Source organism: Patagioenas fasciata, chromosome 33 (assembly GCF_037038585.1).
Source record: "Patagioenas fasciata isolate bPatFas1 chromosome 33, bPatFas1.hap1, whole genome shotgun sequence".
NCBI lineage: Eukaryota > Metazoa > Chordata > Aves > Columbiformes > Columbidae > Patagioenas > Patagioenas fasciata.
Window position 1 is genome coordinate 3,614,766 of NC_092552.1, and position 13,131 is coordinate 3,627,896.

Consider the following 13,131-nt stretch of genomic DNA (forward strand, 5'->3'; position numbering starts at 1 on the left):
CGCCCTAGGAAAGACGTTTAACAATCGATCTCCAAGAGGAACGAAACACATGATGCCATAAGGCGAAAGAATAGCAGGGCATCTCTTCACAGGCTTGTCCCTGATCTATAGCTGAGGGCAAACACTTGTGTGCTTGTGGGAGAGCCTGTGTCTTTCCTGGAAGCGTTTGGGAGTTTTGCTCAGACGCGTGTTTCCTCAAGTTCAAGAATCAAGATCTAGGATACCTGCAGACAGGTTCCTGTTTGTGTGGAGACAGTCTGTTTGAAACTGTGTTCCTCAGCGCCCGCTCTTTCTCCCCGTCGCTCCACACGCCTGGGAGTCCCTTTCTTTCTCTCCACAAGCACGTGTGTTGACTTCGTCGCACATGTGCATCTGCACAAGCGTTGAGCTCAGCAGAGCGTGTCTCTTGACACTTGATGTGCGTTGGCTGTGTCTGCCTGCTCCAGTGAAGAGAGAAACGGGAAATCATCTTGGTAGAGGCAACAAAGCAAAAGCGAGGCAGGATTGACATCTGCTCAACAGAGACGGATTCCCTGCGCTGACACAGTTCACAGTTACACGAGAAGCAATCTGAGCGGTCCGTCGACCGGAGACGTGTTTCCCAAGAGGTCGTTTAGCGAGTGAACAGCAGTGTGCGCGACTTTCAGGAGTGTGCCTGGAAAGTGCCAGAATCACCAGGAGCATCTGTGCAAAAGCTGCTGCCTCTGTGACCGCATTGAGGCACGTTCGCGTGTCTGCGAGTATATAGACGGCTCTTTCGCGTTCACTCCGAGGGAAACGGTCCGCTATTGCTTCTGTGCGCACAGACGCGATTCCCTTGTCTCTTGCGAACACAGGGAACTCTGTGCATCCAAATCTACAGGCTAAGGACGCGTCTGCATATGTTTTGGTGAACAATCGAGTGTGCGTGTTCTGACAGCTGCCTCTATGCAGACGTCTCCACAGAGCCACTTCTGAATGCCCCGCAGCCCAGGACTGAATGGATACACTAACAAGTGCACCGGTGTGAGCAACCACATATGCAGAAGGACGTCTTTCATCTCACAGAAGCGCGAACGTCTTGGCGTTCAAGCACATGGCAGAAACAAGGTGTGAACAGATGAGCTGCTGCTATTTTCTCCGTTCGGCATGCTTCGTTGTAGCTCTCTTGCCGGTCGCCGGCTTAGCGGCTTGCTTTGCGCGACTAGCTCTGGGGAGAGAAGGAGATAGCGCCGGAAACCTCGCCTTTTGCCTTCTTCGGCGCTGGAACCTGGTTGCTGCGCCTTCTCTTTGTCCATGTGCACACACACGATTCCTCAGCGAAAACCATGCAGAAACCTTTCCACGAGCACCCAGGGATGTGCACCCAGCACCACGTGCACGCACACGCAGCTAGAGAAAAGCACCTACCTTTTCACACACTGATGCCTAAGCAAACGCGTGGCCACACACACGCACACATCCGCAAGCGCGCCTACTCCCATCTATTGAGGGAAAGACGGACGAGCAACGTCCTGACAGGCTTGAGGGGAAAAACGTCCGTTGACGGTTGGCGTACTGCACGCCCGCCTACGGGGCTGCAGGGGAATCCACATTTGGAAGGTACCTGAAGATGTGTGCCTGTTCTTGGAGCTCCGCTAGTAGGGTAGCAAAGACACTCGTAGGCAGTACTGAATGCTGCTCCGTGCTACTTCTCCTCCGCTGGCAAATGCTTCACAGTCGCCCTAGGAAAGACGTTTAACAATCGATCTCCAAGAGGAACGAAACACATGATGCCATAAGGCGAAAGAATAGCAGGGCATCTCTTCACAGGCTTGTCCCTGATCTATAGCTGAGGGCAAACACTTGTGTGCTTGTGGGAGAGCCTGTGTCTTTCCTGGAAGCGTTTGGGAGTTTTGGTCAGACGCGTGTTTCCTCAAGTTCAAGAATCAAGATCTAGGATACCTGCAGACAGGTGCCTGTTTGTGTGGAGACAGTCTGTTTGAAACTGTGTTCCTCAGCGCCCGCTCTTTCTCCCCGTCGCTCCACACGCCTGGGAGTCCCTTTCTTTCTCTCCACAAGCACGTGTGTTGACTTCGTCGCACATGTGCATCTGCACAAGCGTTGAGCTCAGCAGAGCGTGTCTCTTGACACTTGATGTGCGTTGGCTGTGTCTGCCTGCTCCAGTGAAGAGAGAAACGGGAAATCATCTTGGTAGAGGCAACAAAGCAAAAGCGAGGCAGGATTGACATCTGCTCAACAGAGACGGATTCCCTGCGCTGACACAGTTCACAGTTACACGAGAAGCAATCTGAGCGGTCCGTCGACCGGAGACGTGTTTCCCAAGAGGTCGTTTAGCGAGTGAACAGCAGTGTGCGCGACTTTCAGGAGTGTGCCTGGAAAGTGCCAGAATCACCAGGAGCATCTGTGCAAAAGCTGCTGCCTCTGTGACCGCATTGAGGCACGTTCGCGTGTCTGCGAGTATATAGACGGCTCTTTCGCGTTCACTCCGAGGGAAACGGTCCGCTATTGCTTCTGTGCGCACAGACGCGATTCCCTTGTCTCTTGCGAACACAGGGAACTCTGTGCATCCAAATCTACAGGCTAAGGACGCGTCTGCATATGTTTTGGTGAACAATCGAGTGTGCGTGTTCTGACAGCTGCCTCTATGCAGACGTCTCCACAGAGCCACTTCTGAATGCCCCGCAGCCCAGGACTGAATGGATACACTAACAAGTGCACCGGTGTGAGCAACCACATATGCAGAAGGACGTCTTTCATCTCACAGAAGCGCGAACGTCTTGGCGTTCAAGCACATGGCAGAAACAAGGTGTGAACAGATGAGCTGCTGCTATTTTCTCCGTTCGGCATGCTTCGTTGTAGCTCTCTTGCCGGTCGCCGGCTTAGCGGCTTGCTTTGCGCGACTAGCTCTGGGGAGAGAAGGAGATAGCGCCGGAAACCTCGCCTTTTGCCTTCTTCGGCGCTGGAACCTGGTTGCTGCGCCTTCTCTTTGTCCATGTGCACACACACGATTCCTCAGCGAAAACCATGCAGAAACCTTTCCACGAGCACCCAGGGATGTGCACCCAGCACCACGTGCACGCACACGCAGCTAGAGAAAAGCACCTACCTTTTCACACACTGATGCCTAAGCAAACGCGTGGCCACACACACGCACACATCCGCAAGCGCGCCTACTCCCATCTATTGAGGGAAAGACGGACGAGCAACGTCCTGACAGGCTTGAGGGGAAAAACGTCCGTTGACGGTTGGCGTACTGCACGCCCGCCTACGGGGCTGCAGGGGAATCCACATTTGGAAGGTACCTGAAGATGTGTGCCTGTTCTTGGAGCTCCGCTAGTAGGGTAGCAAAGACACTCGTAGGCAGTACTGAATGCTGCTCCGTGCTACTTCTCCTCCGCTGGCAAATGCTTCACAGTCGCCCTAGGAAAGACGTTTAACAATCGATCTCCAAGAGGAACGAAACACATGATGCCATAAGGCGAAAGAATAGCAGGGCATCTCTTCACAGGCTTGTCCCTGATCTATAGCTGAGGGCAAACACTTGTGTGCTTGTGGGAGAGCCTGTGTCTTTCCTGGAAGCGTTTGGGAGTTTTGCTCAGACGCGTGTTTCCTCAAGTTCAAGAATCAAGATCTAGGATACCTGCAGACAGGTTCCTGTTTGTGTGGAGACAGTCTGTTTGAAACTGTGTTCCTCAGCGCCCGCTCTTTCTCCCCGTCGCTCCACACGCCTGGGAGTCCCTTTCTTTCTCTCCACAAGCACGTGTGTTGACTTCGTCGCACATGTGCATCTGCACAAGCGTTGAGCTCAGCAGAGCGTGTCTCTTGACACTTGATGTGCGTTGGCTGTGTCTGCCTGCTCCAGTGAAGAGAGAAACGGGAAATCATCTTGGTAGAGGCAACAAAGCAAAAGCGAGGCAGGATTGACATCTGCTCAACAGAGACGGATTCCCTGCGCTGACACAGTTCACAGTTACACGAGAAGCAATCTGAGCGGTCCGTCGACCGGAGACGTGTTTCCCAAGAGGTCGTTTAGCGAGTGAACAGCAGTGTGCGCGACTTTCAGGAGTGTGCCTGGAAAGTGCCAGAATCACCAGGAGCATCTGTGCAAAAGCTGCTGCCTCTGTGACCGCATTGAGGCACGTTCGCGTGTCTGCGAGTATATAGACGGCTCTTTCGCGTTCACTCCGAGGGAAACGGTCCGCTATTGCTTCTGTGCGCACAGACGCGATTCCCTTGTCTCTTGCGAACACAGGGAACTCTGTGCATCCAAATCTACAGGCTAAGGACGCGTCTGCATATGTTTTGGTGAACAATCGAGTGTGCGTGTTCTGACAGCTGCCTCTATGCAGACGTCTCCACAGAGCCACTTCTGAATGCCCCGCAGCCCAGGACTGAATGGATACACTAACAAGTGCACCGGTGTGAGCAACCACATATGCAGAAGGACGTCTTTCATCTCACAGAAGCGCGAACGTCTTGGCGTTCAAGCACATGGCAGAAACAAGGTGTGAACAGATGAGCTGCTGCTATTTTCTCCGTTCGGCATGCTTCGTTGTAGCTCTCTTGCCGGTCGCCGGCTTAGCGGCTTGCTTTGCGCGACTAGCTCTGGGGAGAGAAGGAGATAGCGCCGGAAACCTCGCCTTTTGCCTTCTTCGGCGCTGGAACCTGGTTGCTGCGCCTTCTCTTTGTCCATGTGCACACACACGATTCCTCAGCGAAAACCATGCAGAAACCTTTCCACGAGCACCCAGGGATGTGCACCCAGCACCACGTGCACGCACACGCAGCTAGAGAAAAGCACCTACCTTTTCACACACTGATGCCTAAGCAAACGCGTGGCCACACACACGCACACATCCGCAAGCGCGCCTACTCCCATCTATTGAGGGAAAGACGGACGAGCAACGTCCTGACAGGCTTGAGGGGAAAAACGTCCGTTGACGGTTGGCGTACTGCACGCCCGCCTACGGGGCTGCAGGGGAATCCACATTTGGAAGGTACCTGAAGATGTGTGCCTGTTCTTGGAGCTCCGCTAGTAGGGTAGCAAAGACACTCGTAGGCAGTACTGAATGCTGCTCCGTGCTACTTCTCCTCCGCTGGCAAATGCTTCACAGTCGCCCTAGGAAAGACGTTTAACAATCGATCTCCAAGAGGAACGAAACACATGATGCCATAAGGCGAAAGAATAGCAGGGCATCTCTTCACAGGCTTGTCCCTGATCTATAGCTGAGGGCAAACACTTGTGTGCTTGTGGGAGAGCCTGTGTCTTTCCTGGAAGCGTTTGGGAGTTTTGCTCAGACGCGTGTTTCCTCAAGTTCAAGAATCAAGATCTAGGATACCTGCAGACAGGTTCCTGTTTGTGTGGAGACAGTCTGTTTGAAACTGTGTTCCTCAGCGCCCGCTCTTTCTCCCCGTCGCTCCACACGCCTGGGAGTCCCTTTCTTTCTCTCCACAAGCACGTGTGTTGACTTCGTCGCACATGTGCATCTGCACAAGCGTTGAGCTCAGCAGAGCGTGTCTCTTGACACTTGATGTGCGTTGGCTGTGTCTGCCTGCTCCAGTGAAGAGAGAAACGGGAAATCATCTTGGTAGAGGCAACAAAGCAAAAGCGAGGCAGGATTGACATCTGCTCAACAGAGACGGATTCCCTGCGCTGACACAGTTCACAGTTACACGAGAAGCAATCTGAGCGGTCCGTCGACCGGAGACGTGTTTCCCAAGAGGTCGTTTAGCGAGTGAACAGCAGTGTGCGCGACTTTCAGGAGTGTGCCTGGAAAGTGCCAGAATCACCAGGAGCATCTGTGCAAAAGCTGCTGCCTCTGTGACCGCATTGAGGCACGTTCGCGTGTCTGCGAGTATATAGACGGCTCTTTCGCGTTCACTCCGAGGGAAACGGTCCGCTATTGCTTCTGTGCGCACAGACGCGATTCCCTTGTCTCTTGCGAACACAGGGAACTCTGTGCATCCAAATCTACAGGCTAAGGACGCGTCTGCATATGTTTTGGTGAACAATCGAGTGTGCGTGTTCTGACAGCTGCCTCTATGCAGACGTCTCCACAGAGCCACTTCTGAATGCCCCGCAGCCCAGGACTGAATGGATACACTAACAAGTGCACCGGTGTGAGCAACCACATATGCAGAAGGACGTCTTTCATCTCACAGAAGCGCGAACGTCTTGGCGTTCAAGCACATGGCAGAAACAAGGTGTGAACAGATGAGCTGCTGCTATTTTCTCCGTTCGGCATGCTTCGTTGTAGCTCTCTTGCCGGTCGCCGGCTTAGCGGCTTGCTTTGCGCGACTAGCTCTGGGGAGAGAAGGAGATAGCGCCGGAAACCTCGCCTTTTGCCTTCTTCGGCGCTGGAACCTGGTTGCTGCGCCTTCTCTTTGTCCATGTGCACACACACGATTCCTCAGCGAAAACCATGCAGAAACCTTTCCACGAGCACCCAGGGATGTGCACCCAGCACCACGTGCACGCACACGCAGCTAGAGAAAAGCACCTACCTTTTCACACACTGATGCCTAAGCAAACGCGTGGCCACACACACGCACACATCCGCAAGCGCGCCTACTCCCATCTATTGAGGGAAAGACGGACGAGCTCTTTGGTTGCTCTTCACAGGCTTGTCCCTGATCTATAGCTGAGGGCAAACACTTGTGTGCTTGTGGGAGAGCCTGTGTCTTTCCTGGAAGCGTTTGGGAGTTTTGCTCAGACGCGTGTTTCCTCAAGTTCAAGAATCAAGATCTAGGATACCTGCAGACAGGTGCCTGTTTGTGTGGAGACAGTCTGTTTGAAACTGTGTTCCTCAGCGCCCGCTCTTTCTCCCCGTCGCTCCACACGCCTGGGAGTCCCTTTCTTTCTCTCCACAAGCACGTGTGTTGACTTCGTCGCACATGTGCATCTGCACAAGCGTTGAGCTCAGCAGAGCGTGTCTCTTGACACTTGATGTGCGTTGGCTGTGTCTGCCTGCTCCAGTGAAGAGAGAAACGGGAAATCATCTTGGTAGAGGCAACAAAGCAAAAGCGAGGCAGGATTGACATCTGCTCAACAGAGACGGATTCCCTGCGCTGACACAGTTCACAGTTACACGAGAAGCAATCTGAGCGGTCCGTCGACCGGAGACGTGTTTCCCAAGAGGTCGTTTAGCGAGTGAACAGCAGTGTGCGCGACTTTCAGGAGTGTGCCTGGAAAGTGCCAGAATCACCAGGAGCATCTGTGCAAAAGCTGCTGCCTCTGTGACCGCATTGAGGCACGTTCGCGTGTCTGCGAGTATATAGACGGCTCTTTCGCGTTCACTCCGAGGGAAACGGTCCGCTATTGCTTCTGTGCGCACAGACGCGATTCCCTTGTCTCTTGCGAACACAGGGAACTCTGTGCATCCAAATCTACAGGCTAAGGACGCGTCTGCATATGTTTTGGTGAACAATCGAGTGTGCGTGTTCTGACAGCTGCCTCTATGCAGACGTCTCCACAGAGCCACTTCTGAATGCCCCGCAGCCCAGGACTGAATGGATACACTAACAAGTGCACCGGTGTGAGCAACCACATATGCAGAAGGACGTCTTTCATCTCACAGAAGCGCGAACGTCTTGGCGTTCAAGCACATGGCAGAAACAAGGTGTGAACAGATGAGCTGCTGCTATTTTCTCCGTTCGGCATGCTTCGTTGTAGCTCTCTTGCCGGTCGCCGGCTTAGCGGCTTGCTTTGCGCGACTAGCTCTGGGGAGAGAAGGAGATAGCGCCGGAAACCTCGCCTTTTGCCTTCTTCGGCGCTGGAACCTGGTTGCTGCGCCTTCTCTTTGTCCATGTGCACACACACGATTCCTCAGCGAAAACCATGCAGAAACCTTTCCACGAGCACCCAGGGATGTGCACCCAGCACCACGTGCACGCACACGCAGCTAGAGAAAAGCACCTACCTTTTCACACACTGATGCCTAAGCAAACGCGTGGCCACACACACGCACACATCCGCAAGCGCGCCTACTCCCATCTATTGAGGGAAAGACGGACGAGCAACGTCCTGACAGGCTTGAGGGGAAAAACGTCCGTTGACGGTTGGCGTACTGCACGCCCGCCTACGGGGCTGCAGGGGAATCCACATTTGGAAGGTACCTGAAGATGTGTGCCTGTTCTTGGAGCTCCGCTAGTAGGGTAGCAAAGACACTCGTAGGCAGTACTGAATGCTGCTCCGTGCTACTTCTCCTCCGCTGGCAAATGCTTCACAGTCGCCCTAGGAAAGACGTTTAACAATCGATCTCCAAGAGGAACGAAACACATGATGCCATAAGGCGAAAGAATAGCAGGGCATCTCTTCACAGGCTTGTCCCTGATCTATAGCTGAGGGCAAACACTTGTGTGCTTGTGGGAGAGCCTGTGTCTTTCCTGGAAGCGTTTGGGAGTTTTGCTCAGACGCGTGTTTCCTCAAGTTCAAGAATCAAGATCTAGGATACCTGCAGACAGGTTCCTGTTTGTGTGGAGACAGTCTGTTTGAAACTGTGTTCCTCAGCGCCCGCTCTTTCTCCCCGTCGCTCCACACGCCTGGGAGTCCCTTTCTTTCTCTCCACAAGCACGTGTGTTGACTTCGTCGCACATGTGCATCTGCACAAGCGTTGAGCTCAGCAGAGCGTGTCTCTTGACACTTGATGTGCGTTGGCTGTGTCTGCCTGCTCCAGTGAAGAGAGAAACGGGAAATCATCTTGGTAGAGGCAACAAAGCAAAAGCGAGGCAGGATTGACATCTGCTCAACAGAGACGGATTCCCTGCGCTGACACAGTTCACAGTTACACGAGAAGCAATCTGAGCGGTCCGTCGACCGGAGACGTGTTTCCCAAGAGGTCGTTTAGCGAGTGAACAGCAGTGTGCGCGACTTTCAGGAGTGTGCCTGGAAAGTGCCAGAATCACCAGGAGCATCTGTGCAAAAGCTGCTGCCTCTGTGACCGCATTGAGGCACGTTCGCGTGTCTGCGAGTATATAGACGGCTCTTTCGCGTTCACTCCGAGGGAAACGGTCCGCTATTGCTTCTGTGCGCACAGACGCGATTCCCTTGTCTCTTGCGAACACAGGGAACTCTGTGCATCCAAATCTACAGGCTAAGGACGCGTCTGCATATGTTTTGGTGAACAATCGAGTGTGCGTGTTCTGACAGCTGCCTCTATGCAGACGTCTCCACAGAGCCACTTCTGAATGCCCCGCAGCCCAGGACTGAATGGATACACTAACAAGTGCACCGGTGTGAGCAACCACATATGCAGAAGGACGTCTTTCATCTCACAGAAGCGCGAACGTCTTGGCGTTCAAGCACATGGCAGAAACAAGGTGTGAACAGATGAGCTGCTGCTATTTTCTCCGTTCGGCATGCTTCGTTGTAGCTCTCTTGCCGGTCGCCGGCTTAGCGGCTTGCTTTGCGCGACTAGCTCTGGGGAGAGAAGGAGATAGCGCCGGAAACCTCGCCTTTTGCCTTCTTCGGCGCTGGAACCTGGTTGCTGCGCCTTCTCTTTGTCCATGTGCACACACACGATTCCTCAGCGAAAACCATGCAGAAACCTTTCCACGAGCACCCAGGGATGTGCACCCAGCACCACGTGCACGCACACGCAGCTAGAGAAAAGCACCTACCTTTTCACACACTGATGCCTAAGCAAACGCGTGGCCACACACACGCACACATCCGCAAGCGCGCCTACTCCCATCTATTGAGGGAAAGACGGACGAGCAACGTCCTGACAGGCTTGAGGGGAAAAACGTCCGTTGACGGTTGGCGTACTGCACGCCCGCCTACGGGGCTGCAGGGGAATCCACATTTGGAAGGTACCTGAAGATGTGTGCCTGTTCTTGGAGCTCCGCTAGTAGGGTAGCAAAGACACTCGTAGGCAGTACTGAATGCTGCTCCGTGCTACTTCTCCTCCGCTGGCAAATGCTTCACAGTCGCCCGAGGAAAGACGTTTAACAATCGATCTCCAAGAGGAACGAAACACATGATGCCATAAGGCGAAAGAATAGCAGGGCATCTCTTCACAGGCTTGTCCCTGATCTATAGCTGAGGGCAAACACTTGTGTGCTTGTGGGAGAGCCTGTGTCTTTCCTGGAAGCGTTTGGGAGTTTTGCTCAGACGCGTGTTTCCTCAAGTTCAAGAATCAAGATCTAGGATACCTGCAGACAGGTGCCTGTTTGTGTGGAGACAGTCTGTTTGAAACTGTGTTCCTCAGCGCCCGCTCTTTCTCCCCGTCGCTCCACACGCCTGGGAGTCCCTTTCTTTCTCTCCACAAGCACGTGTGTTGACTTCGTCGCACATGTGCATCTGCACAAGCGTTGAGCTCAGCAGAGCGTGTCTCTTGACACTTGATGTGCGTTGGCTGTGTCTGCCTGCTCCAGTGAAGAGAGAAACGGGAAATCATCTTGGTAGAGGCAACAAAGCAAAAGCGAGGCAGGATTGACATCTGCTCAACAGAGACGGATTCCCTGCGCTGACACAGTTCACAGTTACACGAGAAGCAATCTGAGCGGTCCGTCGACCGGAGACGTGTTTCCCAAGAGGTCGTTTAGCGAGTGAACAGCAGTGTGCGCGACTTTCAGGAGTGTGCCTGGAAAGTGCCAGAATCACCAGGAGCATCTGTGCAAAAGCTGCTGCCTCTGTGACCGCATTGAGGCACGTTCGCGTGTCTGCGAGTATATAGACGGCTCTTTCGCGTTCACTCCGAGGGAAACGGTCCGCTATTGCTTCTGTGCGCACAGACGCGATTCCCTTGTCTCTTGCGAACACAGGGAACTCTGTGCATCCAAATCTACAGGCTAAGGACGCGTCTGCATATGTTTTGGTGAACAATCGAGTGTGCGTGTTCTGACAGCTGCCTCTATGCAGACGTCTCCACAGAGCCACTTCTGAATGCCCCGCAGCCCAGGACTGAATGGATACACTAACAAGTGCACCGGTGTGAGCAACCACATATGCAGAAGGACGTCTTTCATCTCACAGAAGCGCGAACGTCTTGGCGTTCAAGCACATGGCAGAAACAAGGTGTGAACAGATGAGCTGCTGCTATTTTCTCCGTTCGGCATGCTTCGTTGTAGCTCTCTTGCCAGTCGCCGGCTTAGCGGCTTGCTTTGCGCGACTAGCTCTGGGGAGAGAAGGAGATAGCGCCGGAAACCTCGCCTTTTGCCTTCTTCGGCGCTGGAACCTGGTTGCTGCGCCTTCTCTTTGTCCATGTGCACACACACGATTCCTCAGCGAAAACCATGCAGAAACCTTTCCACGAGCACCCAGGGATGTGCACCCAGCACCACGTGCACGCACACGCAGCTAGAGAAAAGCACCTACCTTTTCACACACTGATGCCTAAGCAAACGCGTGGCCACACACACGCACACATCCGCAAGCGCGCCTACTCCCATCTATTGAGGGAAAGACGGACGAGCAACGTCCTGACAGGCTTGAGGGGAAAAACGTCCGTTGACGGTTGGCGTACTGCACGCCCGCCTACGGGGCTGCAGGGGAATCCACATTTGGAAGGTACCTGAAGATGTGTGCCTGTTCTTGGAGCTCCGCTAGTAGGGTAGCAAAGACACTCGTAGGCAGTACTGAATGCTGCTCCGTGCTACTTCTCCTCCGCTGGCAAATGCTTCACAGTCGCCCGAGGAAAGACGTTTAACAATCGATCTCCAAGAGGAACGAAACACATGATGCCATAAGGCGAAAGAATAGCAGGGCATCTCTTCACAGGCTTGTCCCTGATCTATAGCTGAGGGCAAACACTTGTGTGCTTGTGGGAGAGCCTGTGTCTTTCCTGGAAGCGTTTGGGAGTTTTGCTCAGACGCGTGTTTCCTCAAGTTCAAGAATCAAGATCTAGGATACCTGCAGACAGGTGCCTGTTTGTGTGGAGACAGTCTGTTTGAAACTGTGTTCCTCAGCGCCCGCTCTTTCTCCCCGTCGCTCCACACGCCTGGGAGTCCCTTTCTTTCTCTCCACAAGCACGTGTGTTGACTTCGTCGCACATGTGCATCTGCACAAGCGTTGAGCTCAGCAGAGCGTGTCTCTTGACACTTGATGTGCGTTGGCTGTGTCTGCCTGCTCCAGTGAAGAGAGAAACGGGAAATCATCTTGGTAGAGGCAACAAAGCAAAAGCGAGGCAGGATTGACATCTGCTCAACAGAGACGGATTCCCTGCGCTGACACAGTTCACAGTTACACGAGAAGCAATCTGAGCGGTCCGTCGACCGGAGACGTGTTTCCCAAGAGGTCGTTTAGCGAGTGAACAGCAGTGTGCGCGACTTTCAGGAGTGTGCCTGGAAAGTGCCAGAATCACCAGGAGCATCTGTGCAAAAGCTGCTGCCTCTGTGACCGCATTGAGGCACGTTCGCGTGTCTGCGAGTATATAGACGGCTCTTTCGCGTTCACTCCGAGGGAAACGGTCCGCTATTGCTTCTGTGCGCACAGAGGCGATTCCCTTGTCTCTTGCGAACACAGGGAACTCTGTGCATCCAAATCTACAGGCTAAGGACGCGTCTGCATATGTTTTGGTGAACAATCGAGTGTGCGTGTTCTGACAGCTGCCTCTATGCAGACGTCTCCACAGAGCCACTTCTGAATGCCCCGCAGCCCAGGACTGAATGGATACACTAACAAGTGCACCGGTGTGAGCAACCACATATGCAGAAGGACGTCTTTCATCTCACAGAAGCGCGAACGTCTTGGCGTTCAAGCACATGGCAGAAACAAGGTGTGAACAGATGAGCTGCTGCTATTTTCTCCGTTCGGCATGCTTCGTTGTAGCTCTCTTGCCGGTCGCCGGCTTAGCGGCTTGCTTTGCGCGACTAGCTCTGGGGAGAGAAGGAGATAGCGCCGGAAACCTCGCCTTTTGCCTTCTTCGGCGCTGGAACCTGGTTGCTGCGCCTTCTCTTTGTCCATGTGCACACACACGATTCCTCAGCGAAAACCATGCAGAAACCTTTCCACGAGCACCCAGGGATGTGCACCCAGCACCACGTGCACGCACACGCAGCTAGAGAAAAGCACCTACCTTTTCACACACTGATGCCTAAGCAAACGCGTGGCCACACACACGCACACATCCGCAAGCGCGCCTACTCCCATCTATTGAGGGAAAGACGGACGAGCTCTTTGGTTGCTCTTCACAGGCTTGTCCCTGATCT